This window comes from Pinus tabuliformis, chromosome 1_1 (genome assembly GCF_031772625.1).
Source record: "Pinus tabuliformis cultivar Carrire ecotype Pingquan chromosome 1_1, CPIR1, whole genome shotgun sequence".
Classification (NCBI taxonomy): domain Eukaryota; kingdom Viridiplantae; phylum Streptophyta; class Pinopsida; order Pinales; family Pinaceae; genus Pinus; species Pinus tabuliformis.
This window is the reverse complement of record NC_142297.1, coordinates 112,039,356-112,062,851: the sequence shown is the minus strand read 5'-3', so window position 1 is coordinate 112,062,851 and position 23,496 is coordinate 112,039,356.

The window sequence follows — 23,496 nt, the reverse complement described above, 5'->3', positions numbered from 1 at the left end:
CAACTAGGAATGCTACAGATGCAGTGGTTATGAAATTCATGGAAGAGAACATATTGTCCTTCTTTGGTTTCCCTCCAAAATCATCATTGATAATGCCCAAGTCTTTAAGTCCACCAAGTTCACTACCTTCTACAACAAATATAGCATTACTATCGGGCATTCCACCACATATTTCCCTCAAGGGAACATCTTGGCTGAATCCTGAAATAAAATAGTGGTAAGAATATTGAAGAAAATCATTTCTGAAGCAAAAGGAACTGGGATTCTCAGTTGAATTTTGCTTTATGGGCTAATAGGGTAACACCCAAGAGATCCACTGGGGTATCAAATTTTGAGTTAGTATATGGCAAGGCTACTATTTTCCCTATACAATTAGCAATGCCTGTGGAAAAGCTATTACAGGAAGTTGAGGAGGAGCCAAGTGCACCAACAAGAAGAATAAACCAGCTGGTGGAACTTTAGGAGAGTAGAAATTATGTGGAGACTAGAATATCCAATTATCAGCAAAAGATGAAGTTGTTGTTCGACAAAAAATCTAAGAATAAAGCTTTTCAAAAGGGAGATTCAGTTTTCAGGTGGGATGTGAGACGAGAAGACAAAGGAAAACATGGGAAATTTGATTCACTCTGGTTAGGCCCCTTCAAGATCGTGCAAGAAAGGGGAGACAATGCCTACATGATTGAAAACCTGAATGGTGAACTGCTAGAACTGCTGGTAAATGGTCAGTTCCTAAAATTTTATTTTCAAAATTAGAGATAACTTTCTCTGGCTCATTGTAAATATCTGGTTTGTGTTGCGAAAATTGTTATTTGAATTTTCAGTTTATTGCTAAATAGGTCCCTTCAATGAAACGATATTTTGTTTAAGAATAACCCCATGCCCAATGGAAGGAAAGGCTATTGATCTGCAGGTTCTCAGCACCTTGCATACAAGGCATTGTCCCAAATTGCAGCCAATGTTGTCACTCACCTCTTTTTCAGTCACCAATGTACAAATTTCCAGGTTAAGTTCCTCAAAAAAAACACCAAAGGACACTGCTCACAAACAGATCACAGATCAATACACCAATATTCTTGACGTGGTTAAAACCCTCAAAGAGGGAAAAGGTCCACGACCTGAGCCAACGTGGCCACTTAATAAAAGAAATAAAATTTATATAAGCTTCTCTCATGAATGGTCACCCTACAAATGACCCTCCATGCTCTTTAAATAGAGATCATGGACCAATCGGGTGTTAAGCCACAGATCAAGTGTCGGTAATACCCAGGAGAGAATGAACCGTTGGATCACTACATATCATGACCGTTGGATTGTAAGTTACAAAAGTACATAGCAAAGAAACACACTTTACCTAACTCTACACTAGACCAAGTTATACTTAATTATTTCCTATGTGTTGGAATATCCTAACATCCCCCCTTAAGAACAACTTGGGATAGGATTGAAGGATGTACAAATATGACACAATAGGAGAAGGAAAGAGACATTAGATCCTATCCCCCCTTAGTGACGACTTCCTAAATTCCAACCATAAATCAAAGTTTCGTAAACTTCGCCTCTATGAGAGCCTTTGTAAAGATGTCTACAACTTGATGATCATCTATTGGACGACATTGCACTTCAAGAATATGGTCATGAATGAGCTTTCTGATGAAGTGCATGTGTAGTTCAATGTGATTTTTGCGTTGATGTTGGACTGGATCTTGGCATAGTTGAATGGCACTTTGATTATCACACCAAAGTGTAGTCGGATGCTATTGCTGAAAGACAAACTCTGACAGGATCTGACAAAGCCACATGGCTTCCTTACTAGCTTCTATGGCACCACGATACTATGCTTCTGCTGAAGAAAAAGAAGTGGCACTTTGTTTCTTGCAAGCCCATGTAATAGGTCCTAAACCAAGAGTGAACACATAACTTGCAGTAGACTTCTGATCATCAGGGTCACCAGCCCAATCGGAATCAGTGAAACCAACCAATAGAGGAGATGCTTCTGCACTGTAATGAATCCCAAACTGAACTGTACCTCGAACATAATGAAGTATTATTTTAGCTGCTTTCCAATGACTTTCATGTGGGTTTTGCACAAACTGAGCAATAGGGCCAACAACAAAGGAAAGGTCAGGATGAGTATGGGTTAGATACAAAATTTTTCCTACAAGTTGATGGTATAAGGTAGCATCAACCTCAGGGGAAGTACAAGTGACTGAAAGTTTGGCTCCAGACTGAAAGGGAGAAGGGGCTGGCTTACATTCTTCCATGTGAAAATGGCGTAGAAGATCACAGGCATACTTGGACTAGGAAAGGGAAATACCTTCCTTGGATTGCAAGAGTTGAAGACCAAGAAAATAATGCAAGTGTCCTAAGTCTGTCATTTCAAACTTCTTTTTAAGGCTAGACTTCACATGGTTTATAAGGTTGGGATCCCTACTAGTAAGGATAAGATCATCAACATATAGAACAAGAATGATAAGGGACTTGCCCACTTTCTGGGTGTAGATAGTATTGTCAGAATGACACCTAAAAAAGCCAGTTTATAAAAGAAAGCTATCCATTTTGGCATACCAAGCCCGAGGGGCTTGCTTGAGACCATAAAGGGATTTCTTAAGCCGACATACAAGGCTGGAGTCTATTTGTATAAAGCGAGTAGGTTGTTCCATATAGATTTCTTCATGCAAGTCCCCATGCAAGAAGGTAGATTTAACATCCATCTGATGGACTTCCCATTTGAAAGAGGTAGTAAGGGAAAGAACAAGGCAGATAGAGTTCATTTTGGCAACAAGGGAGAAGGTTTCAGTATATTCAATGCCTTCAACTTGTGAAAAGCCCTTAGTAACAAGACGAGCTTTATGTTTATCAACTTTTCCATCTGGTCCATACTTGGTTCTATAAACCCATTTTCATCTAACAAGTTTTCATCCCTTTGGAAGAGGAACAAGATCCCATGTATCATTTGCCAATAATGAATGATATTTTTCATTCATAGATGCACGCCAATCTGGATGGCCTGAAGCTTCTGCAAAGGTTTTAGGATTATAATTCACTGAATCTTGAGCCAGTAAAGAAGAGGCTCTATCGAACTGAGAATGTGTACGTCGCCAATTTGTAGGATCACTGGAAAGAGCACCCATTGCATCCTGAGTAGCACAGACCCATTTTGGAAGTTGAGGAGCTGAAGGAGGATCCTGAGAAGGTGGGGGAGGATTGTCATCTTCATTTTCATCATCTGAAGAAGAAATATTTTCAGAAGTAGAAGGGATAGAGAGAGGTGGCACATCCGCCGAACTAGGCTTGTAAGCCAATATATTTTCAGCAAACTTTACATCTCTTCTAATGATAACATTTTTGGACTTAAGTGGAATAAGTCTATATCCTTTGAAATCTTCAGAATATCCAACAAAAATACATTTTTCACTCTTAGGTTCTAAAGATTTATGTTTCTCATCTGGAATATGGGCCCATGCTTCACTTCCAAAAACACGAAAGTGACTTACATCTAGTTTAATTGAGCTCCATGCTTCTTCTGGAGTGATATTATTTAAAACCTTAGTAGGAGTGTGATTTACTATGTAATTTGCTCAGTTAATTGCTTCTACCCAAAAATTAAGGATAAGTCCTCTAGATTGAAGCATACAATTAGCCATTTCCTTTAAGGTGAAATTCTTCCTTTCAGCTACACCATTTTGTTGTGGAGTATATGGAACAATATGTTGCATTTGAATTTAATTCTCAGTGCAAAAGTTGATGAATTTGTTGTTAACATATTCTCTGCCATTACCAGATCTTAGCTTAAGAATTTGATGTCCAGATTGTTTTTCAACAAGGGCCTTAAAGGCCAAGAACATGTTAAATACTTCACTCTTGAGTTTTAAGAAGTATACCCAGGCGTGTCTCGAGAAATCATCAATGAAAGTTAAGAAATACTTGTAGCCAGAAAATGAAAAAATTGGAAGTGGACCAAATAAATCACTATGCAGAAGTTGTAAAGGGGCTGAGGCGTGCCAAGAGGCATGTTTTTAAAAATTGTCCTGATGATGTTTTACGAGTACACATCCAGAACAAACACCATCTCTGCAAGATACCATTGGAAGACCTATCACCATATTTTCTTTACATAGATTCTGAAGGGAGCGACAATTTAAGTGACCAAATCGCTCATGCCAAAGTTTGCTCACTTCATCATTATGAGCAAAAATACCAAGGGAAGATTTGATGAGCCAAAGTTGTTAAACTTATACAAACTTTTAGAATCATCTGCAATTCTAGTAGCCAAAATCTGTCTAGGATCTCTTAGGTCCTTAATTACAACATCTTGAGGTGAAAATTCAACAATTTTACCTTCACCTGAATGAGTTATCTGATAGACGGATACAAGGTTGCAGGATAAGGTTGGAACACATAATACATCATTAAATTAACCATTGTCTAGATGAACAATTCCAGTCCCTACAACACTAAGAGATCTATCATCACCAACATATATATTTTTGGTGTTACAATCATTTAAAGAAGAAAACATGGCTTTGTTTTTGGCCATGTGATAAGAAGCTCTAGAATCAATGAGCCACTCATGAGAATGAGAAGAAGAAGATACATTTAGTGCATAACCAGACCGAGATGCTTGACAACCACATGTAGAAAGTGTTATTCCTGAAGATGAAGTTGAAGCTGAAGAGTGCGCCGAATGGATGTTATGCTTCTTCATTGCTGCTTCCAAGGCTTCCATATTCTTAAAGCATTTGGATTCTAAGTGGCCATCTCGATTACAAAAGTGGCAATGTCTATCAGTCTTCTTCCCTTTGTTTTTATTTGCCTTATCATTTTGTTGAAATGATTTTTCATTTTGAGACTGAAATTGCTTAGGACCCTCGTTTGGTTTAGGACCATTATTTTTAGGATACTTCTTCTTAGGATTCTTTGAATTTGGTTACTACTGGGCAGCTAAGGCTTTCTTAGAATAGTTTGCAAGATTAACAAGACCAAGATATAAGAGATTTTCTTGTTCTCTTATTAAATAATCACAAAAGACATCAAAAGAGGTGGACTTGTAGTCTTGTCCTCGAGAAATAAAGGCTTCTCTATTAGAATGGAAGGTGAAACAAACACAGAGTAGGCTGGTCCCAACTTAGTAAGAATGGAATAGATAAGGCTACCATCTTCTTTCTTAACCTTAACACCTTCCAAGAGAAGTCTAACGGTCTTGAACTTGGACAAAAAATCTTCAATGAAAGAAAAATTATTGGGGTCCAATGTAAGCAACTCATTTTCGAGTTGATGGGCTCTAATTTCATTTTTAATTCCAAAAACTTTAGTGAGTTATTTCATTGCTTCATTAGGAGTATCAATTTCTGCGATATGGAATCTAAGGTTTGGAGGAAATAGACATCCATATCAACCCACGTGCTTGATCTTGCCTATTTTCCCATTTGGCTGCCTTAACTTCATTTTGAGGTTTGGTTTCTTGGCCTAAGGCTATTCTGTAAAGACCTTTATTTCTAAGTAAATCCACAATGTAGGACCACCATTGGAAGTAGTTGGTGCTGTCAAGAATAACTTGATATGGAATTTCTATTTTAATAGAAACTGAAGCTATAGATGTTGAAACTAAGTGTTCCAATGGAAAGATCTCAAAAAATTAGGCTGATTAAAAAAAAGGGCTCTGAAAACGACTTTCAAATGAAGAAGTTATGGCTTTTTGAAAAAAGGTTGTTGAAGATGTTGATGAAGTACGTGAATGTGCGGAAATGAATGATAATGTTTTATTTTAAAAAAAATCGCACCCCCCCATCCTTCCGAACATAAATCTAATTATCTCACTTTAAAAAAAAATTATGTGACTCACTTTTATAAATAAGTGAAAGTCACTTTTACAATGGTACTTTATGAGATACCCACTAAATTGTAACTTAAATAAAAGATAAAGAGACATTAGAATTATAAGTGACTTACTTTTTATAATGGGTGAGAACACTTTTACATAAAGTAACTTTAAAACATAAGCTACATGTGTTTTTTGAAAAAGTAACTCAACAAAAAGAAAGACTTGAACCCAAGACCTCTATTCTCATAAAGTAACTTTGGACCAAGTGAGCTAGTCTAAAATGCTAGTAATTTTTGGAAACGAGGAAGGGTTTTTTTTTTTTTTTTTTTCATAGTCATTGAAGTTTTGACATGCGTGCTTACTTGAGAAAGCTATTTTTTGCCTACAAAACAAAAACCACAAAACCCAACACGGACATACAAAAAAAAACAGACCTTGTGGTTTGAAGTTAGCTTTACCCGAAAACTAAAAAATTTCCTCAATGTTTCAGATTTTCCGAGATCACACTAAGGCACGACATAAAAGAGCATACAAATGAGAAAAATCCTTTCTTTCTGTTTCTGATTTGCCCAGATCCCACAGAGTCACGAGGAAAAGGGAATACGCAAAAATGAAAGGTATAGCTCTGGTAATAAAAAACAAAGAGATAAATAAACCAAAATAAACAGAGAGAAAATAACTAAAACCTGCAAATAAACGTTGTATACCTTCAGATCTTAAAAATGATGTAGCTAGGGCTACTAGAAACCTTTTCGCGTGAAACAAAAGGGGTTCCTCACTGGAACAGATGCTCCTAACACAATAGAGTAGTCCTCTTGGCCCAAAAGCAGTCAGAAATAGTAGATCTAGGAAACTATAGTCGGATGCAATTCTACCAGATTTAGATTTGGATCACCAATGGATGCGGCCCTCAAATAAATCTGATATCATGTAGGAATTTCCAGGGTAAGTTCCTCAGACAGATCACCAAAGGACACCGCTCACAAACAAATCACAAATCAATACACCAGTATTCTTGACGTGGTTAAAACCCTCAAAGAGGGAAATAGTCCATGGCCTGAGCCAACACGGCCACTTCAGGCAATTTATTAATAAAGGAAATAAAATTTACATAAGCTTCTCTCATGAACGGTCACCCTACAAATGACCCTCCATGCTCTTTAAATAGAGATCATGGACTAATTGGGTGTTAAGCCACGGATCAAGTGTTGGTAATACCGAGGAGAGAATGAACCATCAGATCACTACATATCGTGACCGTCAGATTGTAAGTTACAAAAGTACATAGTAAAGAAACACACTTTACCTAACTCTACACTAGACCAAGTTATACTTAACTATTTCCTATGTGTCGAAATATCCTAACAACCAGTTGCTTCAAAATCCAAATAGAAGTGATGTTTGGGGCCAAATTCTAAGCCAAAAAAGTTACCAAAGCTAGATCAAACCCTCTCCATTGCCTAGTGATCGAGAGGATCTTTCCAATGGTATATAGAAGTCTAAAAGCAAACTCCCAAAGCTAAAGTTGCTGCCCATGAAAGGACCCCTACGAAGGGCCTAGAAAATGAAAAATTGGCTAAGTATTGGGAAATAATCGCAATCACATATCGTCCATCGGCAAAGGTAAAGGGCCAAAGGCTTAAGACTCATCAGCGGTTTAGGGAGGCCGATTATGATTTGTGATATCACATCTCACACATCGGCTGTCGGCAAGTTACAAAGGACAAGGACTATGGCAAGGGGCCGATTTGCGATATAAAGCAAAATTATGGAGAGGGCCAATAAAGGCCTAACACAAGAAATGCCCGCAAAATAGGGTCGGGCGGCCCCTTCTCTCTCTCACCTCCACGGGGTACACATGTCAAGCCATAAGCAATATCGCACATGGCCATCGACGAAGTCAAAGGGTTCCCACTTAAGAGATGTCGGCGTTTCCATTAGCCGATTACGATATACGGGATTTTCCTCCGGACGTGATAAAATATTAAAACCAATTTTATAAAGACCCCGCACCCGGATTAGAGGCCTGATCCATAGTACAAAGTTTTAAAGGTGAGTCGGGTCAGCAGCCACTAGATCACTATGAGTAGGCGGACCTTCAAGACAAAGAATGGGCCGATTCAGAGGAAGGATGCTGACACATGGATCCGGGAGTCGACGACGAAGAAAGTAGTAGTAGAAAAGACACAAGGATGTAAGGTAGTGCAGGGGGGCCATACTCTACGCCATGACAACACCAACATACTGATATAATCATAGGATGGGCTAGAAAATCCCTGGTTATTTTTCCTTCATGTCCATTTATTTTGTTGTACTGAAACATGACGCCCATCCTAAAGCATTCAACTCTATAATATTTTTGGGCCATAGAGACATTTAAGGTTGATACAACTATTCTAACATACTGAGGAATAGGGATATTAGATATTTCATGTAATTAATGCTCTTTCCCTCTTCCCAGATAAATAGAGGAACACAAGACTTAGATAGGGTTTAGAAATTCTAGGAAAAGCACTACATGTATAATTTAATACTATATTTCCTGGGTAATATAGGTCTTTTGGAATATCAATGAAACTGTGGTGATTCAATCTTCAAATGATTACAATATGTTTTGAATCAATGACCGGAGAATCCACAGTTTTAACATTTTTGTACCAACGTTTCAAATCCCAAATGGGATCCATCATCAGGATATGAGAATGATGATGACAGAAGAGCAACAAAGAAATAATAAATAGTGATGAGGATAAAACTTTTAGAATGACAAACTGTCGGCTGAAATAATTTTTAATTAATTTTATAATTTTTTTTTTTTTAAATTAATTTGTTTTAAAAGTTTTAATTAATTTTAAATAATCAAATATTAATTTGTTTTTTATAATTTTTAAAATATTAGTTTGTTTTATTAATATATTATATATATAATGTTAATTTGTTTTAATATTAATTTGATTTAATATATAGTATTAATTTGTTTTATTAATTTGTTATAATATAACTTTGTTTTATTAATTTTATACCTAGATCTAAATTAATATTAACACTAATATGAAATTAATTTATACCTAGAACTAAATGAAATTAAAATTAACTCTAAAATGAAATTAATTTATACCTAGATCTAAATGAAATTAATATTAACTCTAATATGAAATTAATTTATACCCAGGGAAATATTAATTCTAGAATATTAATTTGATTTATTAATATTATATAATTAATATTAATTTGTATTAATATTAATTTGTTTTATTAATTTGTTATAATATTATTAACTTGCTTTATTAATATTAACCTAGATCTAAATGAAATTAATATTAATTCTAAAACGAAATTAACTTTAAACCTAGGGAAATATTAATTCTAATCTGAAATTGATTTTATACCTAGGGAATATTAATACTAAAATGAAACTAATTTTAATTAATATTAATTCCTAAATAATTTAATTAAATTATTATTATTAATATTAATTATATTATATTAACTATTATAAATAATTAATATTTATAATAAATTAATATAATGATTAATAAATTACTCAATAGCAATAAAGAAATTAATAAATCCTAGAATTTAATGGAAATTCTATACCTAGACCTAAATGAAAACAAAGACTGAAGACACAAGAAAGGAGAGGGATAACTTACCTGCTGAGGCCTTAACCAGGGGATGCACTTGCTATTTTTACTCATTAAAATGTTCATGCTTCTTTAGCTGATTTATGTAGTTATTGTTGCTAGATATGTTTCAATCTCTCTTATAGATTTGTTGGTAAGTTGTATGTTAATGCAAATGCATGTTACCATCCCATATATTCATTTTTCTTGACACTGTTTATGTATATTCCTATGAGGATCATTGTGATTATATCTTTAAATGTGCAACATATGAATCATAGCCTTCTGTCCTTCCTTTAGACCTCATTTCCACTTGTAACCCAAATAACATAGAAATCCTTATGGCCTCGAGATCTTTCTGTTCAACATTGAATTCTTGAGGTCTTAAGCTCTATGTGATGAGTTTCCCTCATCTAGTATCCTCTTTCGCATGCTCTGTAGAATATTATTAAACTGCAAGACCTTGAAGCTATCATCCTCCACTCTATTGATGATTATTTCCGAGATCTGAATTTGTGAAGAAGTATTTGAAATCCATGTTTCATTTCTTTGGATTAATGAACCAACCTATTTCATATATACCTATAAACCTATAGAACCATAGGTGTTGTCTCCATCATATCCAAATCTTTTGAGACACACCATTTTAGATGTGCCCACACATTGGTCTTGAAGCAATCCAAGGTTGCCTCTGGGAGATACAACACCCGTACTGCACAAAGAAATGTGTTCACACTACTAACAACACGAAGTTGTTCATGACTAAAAGTGTAAAGAAGCTATTCAAAGAAACCCTTAACTTAACGCGTTCAACCATGACACAAGCAATGATAGCCTTATAGACGTGAATATCTCACCTCAAAAATCAATAAAGGAAAAAGTGTAATTGCATATATCTAATTATTTTGATTATTTATTTGTATATGTGTTATAGAAATATTTGGGCACCGTAACCCCAATCTTATATGTCGATAATCCAAGGGCTCTTTAACCCCTAAAAGTGTTGTTTTATACCTTAAAGGACCATGGTCAACTGATTACATCATTCCCCAGAAGTTTCACTTGAAAAGCCACTCAGAACTGGCCATAATAAGACCATACTGAATGCTCCACTGTTAGGGTGTGATGCATACTGACTGCGACACTAGCTAGGTGTGATGCATACTGTAGAAGCCTTCTGTGGGGTGTGATGAGCGAGAATGGACAAATGTCTGTAACAGTTTGCTAAGTGGATGCTCATGGAATCTTCTATAAACTTCCTCTATGACACTTGTCTCTCTTAATTCACCCAGGGATGAGTAAGAGATCCAAGAAATCTCCAAGTGGAATGACACTAATCAAAAACCCAGAGATGACTCACACCTTTGCAAACATCTATAAATGGATCCCTCATCTAAGAGATCTGGAGGCTGAAATTTTGTAATTTGTAAGGAAGTGCTGATAGTTTGTCTTTGAGAAGAAGCATTGTATTGTTGGGTGATCTTTCTTTTCATGAGGTGAAGAGGGCTTTGATGCTGGGAGGATGATGCTGGATCAGATAGCTGGGTTGTAGTTCTCCCTTCTATTTTAATAAAGTTCTTTGAGTTTTCCTTCATAAAATCGTGTACTTGTGAATCTTGTTATTTGTAAATGCCATTGTATGCTCAATGTATTTTTGTTTCTGCATTGTTTATGATATAATAGATCAAGATGCTTTGATGGTGCTCTGTTACTTTGTTTCTACAGGTATTCTCTAAGTGGGACAAGTAGGAGAGGAGTTGCAAGCTCTATCAAGGGGGAGAGAAATCAAGCAAGGAGTCAAGTGGAAGATCTAGGTTGGTCCCTTTGCTTCTCTCTTATCTATCATACATAGAGGAAATCACAAATTGCTTTGATTGTTTGTTTCTAGGATAACTGCCAATCCTAGTGGGACTAGCAGATCGAAAAGACACTAGTTTTCCTGGAAACAAAATGGAAACTCCACTGGGGAGTGAATAGTTTGTTTGTTTGTTATTGTTGTTTGCTTTATAAACTACAAACGAAGCTTGAAGTTAGCCAGATAGCCTTCGAACTGCTCTTGCTCTGCAAGTGCATAGTAGATGAATGTTGCTTCAGTCAATCTCCAGTTTAGTTTATGAACTGAACATCTGACTTGCAAGCATTCTAAACGCCCTTGTGGTAGCTCAATAACCTCCCAAGATCATTCCTCTGTACTTTGCTTTTTACTGTCCATCATAGCTCAGCTTAAATCACTGAACTCAGCTGCAAATTTGAGCAAAAACCCACCTCAGTTTCGCTCCCTGGCCCATCACACTGTCTATCACTGGAAGCCAGTATGCATCGCACCTCCCGAGTGTAGTAGGTGAGATGCATCCCTGTTTCTATGAAGCACAGGTGCGATGACTGAGTAATCCTATTTCTCTCCTTGAAATTTGGGTTTTTTGTCCTTGTTTTCAGCTCTGTTTAATTGTTTTGCTGCTTATGAACAGTATCTCATTATTGAAGCCTCCTTGACTTACATAGATCAACCTCCATTGATTAGGATTAGTAAATGTTTTTATGTATTTGTCCATCATTTACAGTCCTTCGTCAAAAAGTTGCGTAAATCGAACTGTCGTTTTGGTGCAAAAATTGTCGTAACTGTCGTTTTGTGTCAAAAAAGAGAATTGTCGTAAAGTCTTCTTTCTCTAGATAGTCGTTTGAACTTTGTCATGTACTTGATATGAACTGTTAATATTTGAAGTGTCGAAAGCATTTTTTTATTTGAAATCGAAAAGTGTCATTTAAATCTTCCTTTCATTTTGAAAAAGAAATTGTCGAAATGTCGCTTTGAAGAAAATATTTCAAATCTATACTTAGTTTTCCTTTTTTGGCATTCTTCACATTAAAGGGAACAAAAAACAAATACATGCATTTGCATTTGTATTTAGACTATGTGCGAAAAATGATTTAGGAAAAGTGCATTTAGTGTGTGCTCTTTGCTCTCTATTTGAAAGAATCATAATCTTCTTTCCTTAGTAGCTAGGATTTTCATTGCTAAAAAGTAAACAACGACTGTTTATCATTTTAGATTGCATATTTAGGAATTTTACATCTACATCACGTGGTGAACCTTGAAAGGAAAACTTCTAAGCAAGATCAACTCTAAAATAAATTTCAATGAACTTAACAACGCTTTGGAACCTAACACAACACATCTAGAGGTCTAGGCTAGAGACGTGTTCTGGCGTCATAAAATCTAGTAACTATCGTTTTCATCGAAGGTTGGGTGATTCCTCCTTTTTGATACGACAAGTGCTAGCACGGACTTGTGCTCCCTGTACTGTCAAGTATATATTGGGAGACCACAATAGGCTTATATCCTTTATCCATAGGAAGCCGTGTCTACCGCCCTATCGATCGCAATGCACTGAACACAACATTCAAGAAGATTGACTACCGTACATAAGTCCTTGGTAATTTCTCTTTAATTTATCACCAAGGTGTATATTGCAGTTTTGAGATTAGTTTGGTAATCCTTCTATTTAGATTTCTAGAGTAGTCACTTTCATTCCTTTTCGACTCGTTAAAAGAAAAGGTCCATCTAAGCACTTGTCACTTCAGGCTCATTAAAAATCGAAGGGGACTAGAGTCATCTTTGGCTTTTTCTCGACTCTTAAAAATTGGAAAAGCAAAGTTGTGTCAAAGTGTCATTAAAATTTATTTAATTTGAAATAACATCCCTGTTCCTTTGTTGATCTTAGGTTGAGATAATGGAGTCTTCCAATCAAGGAATCCCTTTTGAGGGGAATCCTAATCCTTTCTTCTCTTGGGGAGATATTGGTGCTCTGTATATGGCCACATTGTCCTTTCCAGGAATCACTATTGTCCTGTCGGTATGGCTATTCTCAACCTTTGTCGTTCAAAATACCGTAATTCCTCAGCAATCAAATCAACAACCAATTAATACTAGAGTTGACCCTTCACCTTCTTCTTCATTTGTTTCTCCCTCCCCTTCTTCCTCTTCGCTTGGTGAAAATAGTGATGTTAGTAACCAAGTGACTGAGAAGAAGAAGAAAGGGAAGGAGAAGAAGAAGAAAAAGTTAGTTAAGCAAGGGGGAAACCATGAATCATCTGGTGAAAATCTGCACACTAAATCTCCCAAATATCCTTGTGTAATTTTCTTAGGAAACCATTTTCATCGAGATTTTCCTTGCATTCCACGGATCTTGAGAGAATGGTCTCCTTGTTCGCACCGTCCGGTGTCATCAACCTCTGGCAATCATGTTGATAGCACACCATCAACTAGTGAAAATGAAGTTCCTGGATAGAAAGGAAAGGTAAAAATTCCATGTGGATTATGTGAAGGGGACCATCACCTTCCCCGTTGTCCTTTTTTGGATGAGGCCAAAAGAGTCTTGCGTAACCGTCCTCCTTCACTGTAGCGACTTCCATCTGGATACAAGAAACTCACCTCAAGTCCTTTACTAGTTTAAAATACGACTGACATGACTCAACAGTCAGTTGAGACACCTATCACTGAAAGAAAATATTATGATTCCACTCTGGACCAAAGTCAACAGGTCGAGATGGAATTCGACCCAGTTTTACCTTCGGAAAGTTCACCTTTGGATGATACAATTTCCAAAGAGAATGAGAACGATATCATTCAAATTCTTTTTGTTAATACAGAGTCTGATGAACTTGGGGGCAATCCACCCGTTCCCTCACAACAGGAGGAAAATACCCCAGTTGCCATTACTCAAGGGGTTCATTCAACTGTTTATTCGGTACCCCCTCCGAGCCATCTAGTCGCTTCCTTAGATTGGAATTGACTAGCGAAATCCCGCCTTCATTCTAATGTACCATTCTGAATCATAGTACAAGTGTACAAAATGGTTGTATCTGACACTATCATAGATGAAGGGGCTTCAGTGAGTATCCTTTCCTCAACTTCTTGGAAAGCACTTGGTTCGCCATCGCTTATGCCTGTTACATAAAATTTGTCAGGCTTTAACAAAGGAACCAGTCGACCGTTAGGGATCCTTCCTAAGTTACCCATAACTTTGAGAAGGAAAATCGTTCACTTGAATGTGATGGTGGTCCAAGGACCGTTAGATTACAATCTACTCCTTGGATGTGACTATGTTTACAACATGGAAGCTATTGTTTCAACACTCTTCCGAGTGATGTGTTTCCCACATGAAGGAAAAATTGTCATTGTTGACCAGCTTTCATTACCCGATTCACGCACAACTTCAAGTCAAACATCATCCCTAAATGGTCCTTTTGTGTCAAGAATGTCTCTTCAACCTTCATTCCATCCACCTAATTACCGCAAGTAGTCTAGTGAATGTAATGAAGCTTAGGGGGCATGCACCCTTGTCTATTTTGAGATGAACCCAGCTGAAAAGATAGCTTTCCCTGCAGGTTATGTGATTGGAAGTGTCATCTCACACCATTGACCTTTGTCTATTTTATGGATGAAGACAAGGGAGTGTTTCGTTGGCTCCACTGACAAAAAAAAAACAATCTTGCTTAATAGCGGTGACTTCCATATGGTTACCTGGAGACTCTCCTCTTCTCGATGCCTAGGGGCATGGAAACCTTTTTATGCAAGCGAAAAATGACCAAATTCATTTCTTACCTTTTTAGTTTTTCAACTTCTTAGGTTAGGTGATTGGTCTGATCCACCATTCACCTTTGTTTGCACTGTGGACGAAGCAAAGGAAGTGTTTAAACCATTCCATGGGCAAAACCATCCTACCTAACCTCAGTAGTTCCTTAGCTTTCTAGTTTTTTTAGCTTTTTAGTTTGGTCGTTCCTAGCTTACATAAAAGGGAACATTGAGAAATGTTTCTGCAAGGTTCAAGCTCGTTAAAAAATAAACCTGCCACTGAGCATATGTTAATGCAAGGTTCAAGCTCATTAAAAAATAAACCTGCCTTCAGTAAACAACCTCTGTGATTGCCATGCTATCAGCCTTTTGAGCCTTGGTTGTGTTCTACCATCACCTCCATCCTTTTGGCCGATCAAATGCTTCCACTTGATTGTTTACCCTTTTGAGGAACAACTGCGATGAGTGGTCCTATTAGCCAACCTCTTCACATCATCAACTTGTCCTGACGATGAACCACACTAGTTGGTTTGAAACGCGTCGACAAATGATTTTCCATGTGATTTTCGCCGAAATCTTTCTCTAACAAGTTCTAAGCTTATCTAGAACCAGTTGTTACCCTAAACACGACTCGTAACCCAAAAACGAGCCTCCTTTAAACTCTTTTAAGACTCGTTAAATATGAAAAGATCGTCGAGCTATTGGCTTTTCCAACTCGTTAAAGTAATCGAAATGCCATCCCTTCGGTATATTTTCATGTTTTTCGGACCTGAGGGATTATCCCACAAAAAGGATCGAGCGCTTCTCTTTTCGGCTCGCTAAAGTTATCGAAAAATCATCCCTTTCGTATTATTTTAGCCTTTTTCAGACTTAAGGGATTATGCTACGAAAAAGAACCGCTGGAGTTTCCTTTTCATCCCTTTTCAAACTCTCTAAACATGAAAATGGCCGAGTTATCTTTGTGGTTAAACTCGTTAAAATAATAGTGACAAACTTGTCCACCCAGAGAATAATGAGTTTCACTGTCGCTAGGTTTGCTAAAACACAGCGATAGGTTTGTCCGAAGGGAAAATTATAGAACAAGCATGTGTTATCCTCCTCAAGTTTGACAAAAATAAAAAGGTACTGGTCAGCAATGACTAGGTAAAAAGGGAAGAAAACTTAAAGAACTTTATTGGTAGCAGGTCGCTCTTTAACATGACACTTTCAGTCCATCACCCTGATTGAGTCAAGTTGGGTTATTCCTTTCATCGGTCATTTCACCATTGGTCCTCCATACCATCCATTTTTGGGGTTAATGCTACCAATCCATCTCAGCATCGCCGATATGTTCAAGAGAAGTCATTCAGAGAATTCACCATCCAACTAATGGCTCATCCACTGCAATACCTTCACCCTCCATTTTTCATGACCACCATTCCTGAACCTTGTATCATCAGATCATTTTCACCTCCAGAAAATCATTTGCTATGTTTCGTGTCATAGATGTGGGATACATTAAGGCCCTCCTACGACGGGTCACTTCTTGTCGACATCAGCTCATTATCCAAGAAGTTGACTTAGAAACAACCCTTTTAGTACTTTGAAGCTTGCATGCCTTAATGGTAAGTTTCTCACTTCCAGCGATAGGTTTACATCAATGGCCTTCGACCGAAAGATTTTACGTGGTGTTCGACATCAGATCATATATTCACACCACGTGAATTGTACTGTAGTACCTTGAGGATCATTATCATTAACGGTGATTCCTCTCGCACCTATTAACAACTTACATTATTGACTAGTAATCAGGCGATGTCCTTCCATGTTCGACTTTAGAACATCTTTTCACATGGATCGACTTGTACATCAGGTGAAGATTGAACAAGTTTGAAGACCCCAGATCTAGTTTCATCCATCCGAGTTGCGATATATTCAAGAATATAAAGACATCAAATGTACAAAGAAGCTGCACAGATGATCATCCAAGCTAAGGGATGATGACTCTACATATAAATGTTGGAAATAATACTGAGAGGGGGGTGAATCAGTATTATCAAGTCACTTATTTTCTTTTTCAAACCCATATCATATACGCTACTTCAGTTAGATAAAACCGCGTATATACACAACTACAAAGAAGGAAACCCGCGTATGCAATGCAAACTTATAATTTAATTTATCTTATTGATGTTAATCATTAATCTATGTATTAGGATCAAATGAACAGTAACCAGAAACAGTAAAACAGATCTGAAGACAATCACACACACAAGAACACAAGATATAAGGTGGAAACCCAATGTGGGTGAAAACCACTTGCTGCAATTCGTCTCTATCTTCTTTTAATTAGAAACTTCTTTTTACAATGTATTGGTGTAGTCCTTTACCAGTACGCAGGTTGCAACCTGCAGAGAGCTACAACCCTCTCTCATTCTCTAGCTTCTCCTGGAAGGGAGCTTCAACCCCCTTAGCTCTTGTACTAGCCAAGATACTAGTATGTAGGTGCTGGCCTACTAAAGGCTACAACCTTCTCTTTCTTCCAGGGACCACGTTTCATAAATTTTTAGACTGGATCCATGAACATCAATCAATCATCAAAACTTCTACATCAAACAATATCCTTTTCACCAATTAGAACTGAATCAAGTAGACACTTCTCTGACAGCTGTACCCAAAACACAGTAACAGTAACCACACACCAAATTATGAACCTAGAACACTGCAGCAATAAATAGAAGCAGCTAGATCACAACTTAAAAGATATACACTACTTCAACAACCTAAAACCTGCATGCATACGCTTCTGTGTTTGGAACAACCTGCGTATACGCTGTTTGCATTCATTGAACCAACGTGTATACGCGCCTTCGCTTCACTGAACCTGCGTACAGATCTATAAAGGATAATTCACTCTTTCAAATATTCAGACACTAATTAACCCAGATTATCAGATTTATAGATCAAGCATGCGCCACATATAACAGATCAAAATCATACAAAGATACTATCATTCAAGCCTTAAGATTATGACCCATCAATAGAACTTATCCTTCTCTTTGCGTTAAGGTTCCTCCTTCATTCAGATCCAGATCTGCACCATAACCCCAATCACCAATATTTCAGATCTAGCACATATTAGATATTCAATTAATTCAGATGATCCTTTTCCAAATGATCTCCTTCCTCTTTTATAGTCTTAGGCCTTTCACAATACCACGGTCCAAAACCATAATAAAACAATACCATGGACCCAATACTTGGGATCAACACTTCTGACAAGATACCATGGTCCAAAACCATAGGTTCAAATACCAAGGACTAACTACCACGGACCAAAAGTAAGTTCTCCAACATATACGCGCTTTTCCTTGCATGAAAGTGCGTGTATACGCATATGCGCCTTTGTAACGTCTAACCCGCATGTATATGCGTCTTAGTCTAGATGAACCTGCGTATATGTCTTTTCTTTCATTCTGAAGGCCTGAACTGAGATCTGTTACCAAGGAGAGTTGCCATCAAGGACAACACCTGTGCCATAGCTCTAAATCAGTGCCATAATGCCAAAAATCTCCCCCTTTGGACTTGATGGCAACCCCAATATCCTCAAAGTCATTCTCCCCCTTTGTCATCAAGGGCAAAGGGTTGTGCTCCCCCTGAGTACATGCTGAAATATCTACCCTTATGTGTTGACCATGCTCCCCCTGACAGTAGGCAAGATCTGCAAAAAGATTTTCTTCAAGAAGAACGATGAAAAAGACCTTCCTATCACCAAAAGACTCAATACATACATCCATCACCCAACCAAGTGGGGATCATCCACCCATCCAAGTGGGGATACATCAGAAATTTACATATGACAACCAAATACATTACATCTTCATCCCAGGCATAGTGGGGAAACCAAAATAGGCCGTTACATGACCTTGACACCAGAAAAGAGATACATGACATAGAGACGAATTATCTAGAGCAAGACTTATGAAAGTCACCAATAACTGATAACAGCATCTGTCAATCACCATTTAGATCAGCAACCATGATTTCCTTCTGTTCTCCCTCTGCATTTGTTCCACCTGAAGCCAACAATAGCTGTGAAATAGAACCAAGAGCTTCTAAGATAATGCCAACAATGCATCATTAGAAGTTTATCTGCTCCCCCTGAACCTGTGCCAGATGGTCTCTGTCAGACCCATATCAGACTATCTTCAACCAGAGCCTATCCCTACTGATATCCATCAAACCTCCATATACGCGACTGTCTCTGCACAAACCGGCGTATGTACGTGGATCCTCCTCAAGAAACTCGCGTACACCCATTTTTCTCTGAAACAGACAAGTTTTAACAGCAAGATGATGCATCAACTACTCCCAGCTTCTGTCTGAGGTATTCAAATGTCTCCCTGGGTAGTGGTTTGGTGAGAATATCAGTAACTTGTTCCTTAGAAGGAACATACTCCAATTTGACCTTTTGTTCCAACACTTGTTCCCGGAGAAAGTGATACTTGATCGGTATGTGCTTGGTCTTTGAATGCATGACTGAGTTCTTTGAAATGCTGATTGCACTTGTATTATCACATAAGATGGAGATAGGTGGTGTACAAGTGATCTGAAAATCCTGCAAGGTTTGCATCATCCAAAGGAGTTGAGTGCAGAAAGATGCACCAGCCACATATTCCGCTTCAGCTATAGATAAAGAAATTGAACTCTGTTTCTTGCTGAACCAAGATACTAATCTAGAACCCATAAAGAATGCACCACCGCTTGTGCTCTTTCTGTCATCCATGCTTCCAGCCCAATCTGCATCTGTATAAGCATGAAGAGTGAGATCTGTATCTCTAGGATACCATAAGCCATAGTTTTGAGTTCCTTGAAGATACTTGAAAATTCTCTTTACTGCCTGAAGATGGGTTTCCTTAGGATTTGCCTGAAATCTTCCAACTATTCCCACTACATGCATGATGTCTGGTCGAGTACCTGTCAAATAAAGAATACTTCCAATCATGGATCTATAGGTTGGTTGATGCACTGTTGCTGATTCATCATTTGCACTGAGGCTGCATCCTGTAACCATAGGGGTACATACTAGTTTTGCATCTTCCATGCCATATTTCTTCAAGATCTGCTTGAGATACTTGGTTTGAGACAAAAAGATACCGCCTTCATTTTGTTGGATTTGCAATCCAAGAAAATATGTCAGTTCTCCAAGCAAAGACATTTCAAATTCTTTCTGCATCACCAAGGCAAAGCTTTGACTCATAGCTTCTTCATTGTTGCCAAAGATAATATCATCTACATACACAACAAGTATTAGCAATTTGTCATTTTCAATTTTTATATAAAGATTGCTATCTGCTGATCCTTTTGAAAAACCTTGTTGATGAAGATATTTGTCCAAACGGTAGTACCAAGCCCTTGGAGCCTGTTTAAGACCATAGAGAGCCTTTTTTAGTCTGCATACAAGATTTGGATCATTCCCAAGAATGAAACCATCTGGTTTCTCAATGTACACTTCTTCTTCTAAGTCTCCATTCAGAAAGGCTGATTTCACATCCATTTGAAATACTTTGAACTTCTGAAAGCTTGAGAGAGCAAGGAACATTCGGATGGCCTCAAGTCTAGCAACGGGAGCAAAAGTTTCTTCAAAGTCTATTCCTTCTTGTTGAGCATACCCTTTACAAACAAGTCTGGCCTTGTTTCTAATCACTTCCCCATTTTCATTCAACTTGTTTTTAAAGATCCATTTTGTCCCTATGACATTCTTATCTTTTGGTCTAGGAACCAACTCCCAAGTGTTATTCTTTTTGATCTGCTCAAGTTCTTCATCCATTGCCTTGACCCAGCATTCATCTTTGCATGCCTCTTTTACATTTTGTGGTTCAGTGGAGGAGAGCAATGCCAAATAGCTTGAGGCTTCTGCAATTGTTCTTCTTGTTTGTATACCTGCCTCTTTCTGCCCCAAAATTTGAGATTCTGGATGATTCTTCTGAACGTACCTGGATGGAGTCTTCTCTTCTATCCTTATCTGTTCCTCTGGTGCCTCTTGAGGTTCTTCTTCATCATCAGTCTGATTTGAAGGATGGTCTTCATCCTCTTTGATATTTTCATAATTTACTTGCCTAGGAATGTTTCCTTCTTCATCAATCACTACATCAATGTTGTCAACAATTCTTCCAAGTCTTTTATTGTAACACTTATATGCTTTGCTGTGGGGAGAATAACCAAGGAGAATGCCTTCATCTGCTCTAGGTTCAAACTTGCCAAGATGTTCATCATTATTCTTAATATAGCATTTGCTTCCAAAAATTTTGAAATGTTTTACCGAAGGAGTCTCACCATACTAGAGCTCATGAGGAGTTTGAGTGTTGTTCACCCGGACATTTGTTTTGTTGAGAATAACAACCGCAGCAAATGCAGCTTCACCCCAGAAGGTTGCGGGAGTTCCAGACTCATCAAGCATAGCACGAGCCATTTGTTGAACCGTTCTGTTCATCCTTTCCACTACTCCATTTTGCTGAGGAGTCCTAGCTGTAGAGAATTCCCTTCTTATTCCATGTTCTTCACAAAAATCAAAAAATTCATTTGAGGTAAACTCCCCACCTCTATCAGACCTGAGGCACTTAATTTTGTGATCTGATTCGTTTTCAACCAAGGCTTTGAAAGATTTGAATTTTTCGAAGGCTTCGTCTTTGTGCTTCATAAGTCCTATCCAAACCATCCTAGAGAAGTCGTCAATGAATAATATAAAGTATTCTTCTCCTCGAGGTGACCTTTTCCTAGATGGACCACATACATCTGTATGGACTAGTTCAAGAGGCCTGCTAGCTGATCCTTCCTTCTCAGGGAAGTTAGTTCTGGTTTGCTTACCAAACTGACATGATTTGCATATTGTATTGTCTGGAAGACCACGAACTGCCTGGTATTTGCATGCTTTCCTTATCTGTGAAAAGCTTAGATGCCCCAACCTCCGGTGCCATAACCAGTGTTCATCATTCTTGCTCAAATAGCATTGTTGTTGTCCTTCTTCAAATATGTATAAATTATTTGGAGTTCTTATGCCTTTGATCACTGTTTTTCCTGTATGAAGATCACGAACACGACATCCATTTGATTGAAATATTACCTCAATTCCTTGATCGCACATCTGACTGACACTCAGTAGATTATGCTTCAAGCCATCAACATACAAAACATTTCCAGCTTTGACTTTTTCTTTCAACTTAACAGTGCCTTTTCCTTTTATGACTGTAGGGGTATCATTTCCAAAAGAAACTTTCTTTGCTTTTTCTAAAGCACTATATGATTGAAGTTTTTCTTTATCACCTGTCATATGCTTCGAACATCCACTGTCGATGTACCATTGATTTTCCTGTCCTTCTGCATATAAAGCTATCCCACATCTTTCTGGTTGCGGTTCCTTCATTCTCCATGTTTTGGCACTTGAGGTTTGTTCCTTCTGAGTTGTCTTCCAAAACCTGCTCCTGTATTCATAATCTTCATGACCGAAGTTATTACAAATAGAACATTCAATTTCATTTTCAATGGCGGAAAAGTTGTTATAGGTTCTTTTCGTGATTCCAGTCATACTTCTTTGGTTTTGAGCTTCTCTAGTCATGATTGTCTTATAGGAAACACATTGAGCTGCTTTGTGGCCAAAGTTATGGAAAGAGAAACATTGGCCATTGAAGAAACTCCTGGGATTATCAAATCGACCAACCAAATGATTGTAGATTCTATTGTCATCCATTCTTGAGGCAAATTGAGAAGATTTTACCTGTGGCTGGTTGTAGCTTTTGTTCATCCTTAAGGTGGATTGCCCCCAATTTACCTGGTAGTCTTTGTTTATTCTTGATGTAAATCGTCCCTGTTTTACCTGGTGATCTCCATTGGGCTTTTGCTCATTCCTCCTTGCTGCATCAAGATAACTTTTTGAGGTGGATGGTTTCTGCGCTTGAGATGCTTCTTCATTATATCCTAGACCTGTCTTGATTAGTGGGGAACGTTGCACATTGATAATCTCATCTAGAGTTTCAGATCCTTTAACAAATCTAAGATTAAGAGCTTTAGTTTTCTCAATCTCTTTTCTAAGACCCACAATTTCACATTCCAATTTTTCATGATGTTTTTCCCTTTCAGCCAGTTGACATTGCAGAGAATCAATAATCACATTTTTCTCTTCTAAACAAATTTTGAGTTTAGAAATCTCTTCATAAAGACCTTCTTCATCTATAGCATCCATGTAATCATCATCTTCAAAAGCCATTAAAAGTTTATAATTATTACCTCGTTCATCTTCGTCACTATTTGATAGTCCATCACTGTCTTCATGAGTGTAGTAACTTTTCTTAGTTACATTCTGTTTCTTGTTCCATCTAACAGGTTCCTTCCCTTTGTCAATCTTATCCTTATGAGGACATTTGGCAGCATAGTGACCGACTCTTCCACAAGCAAAGAATTTGAAAGGTAACTTACCTCGGAATCTTCCAGCACCCCGTTGA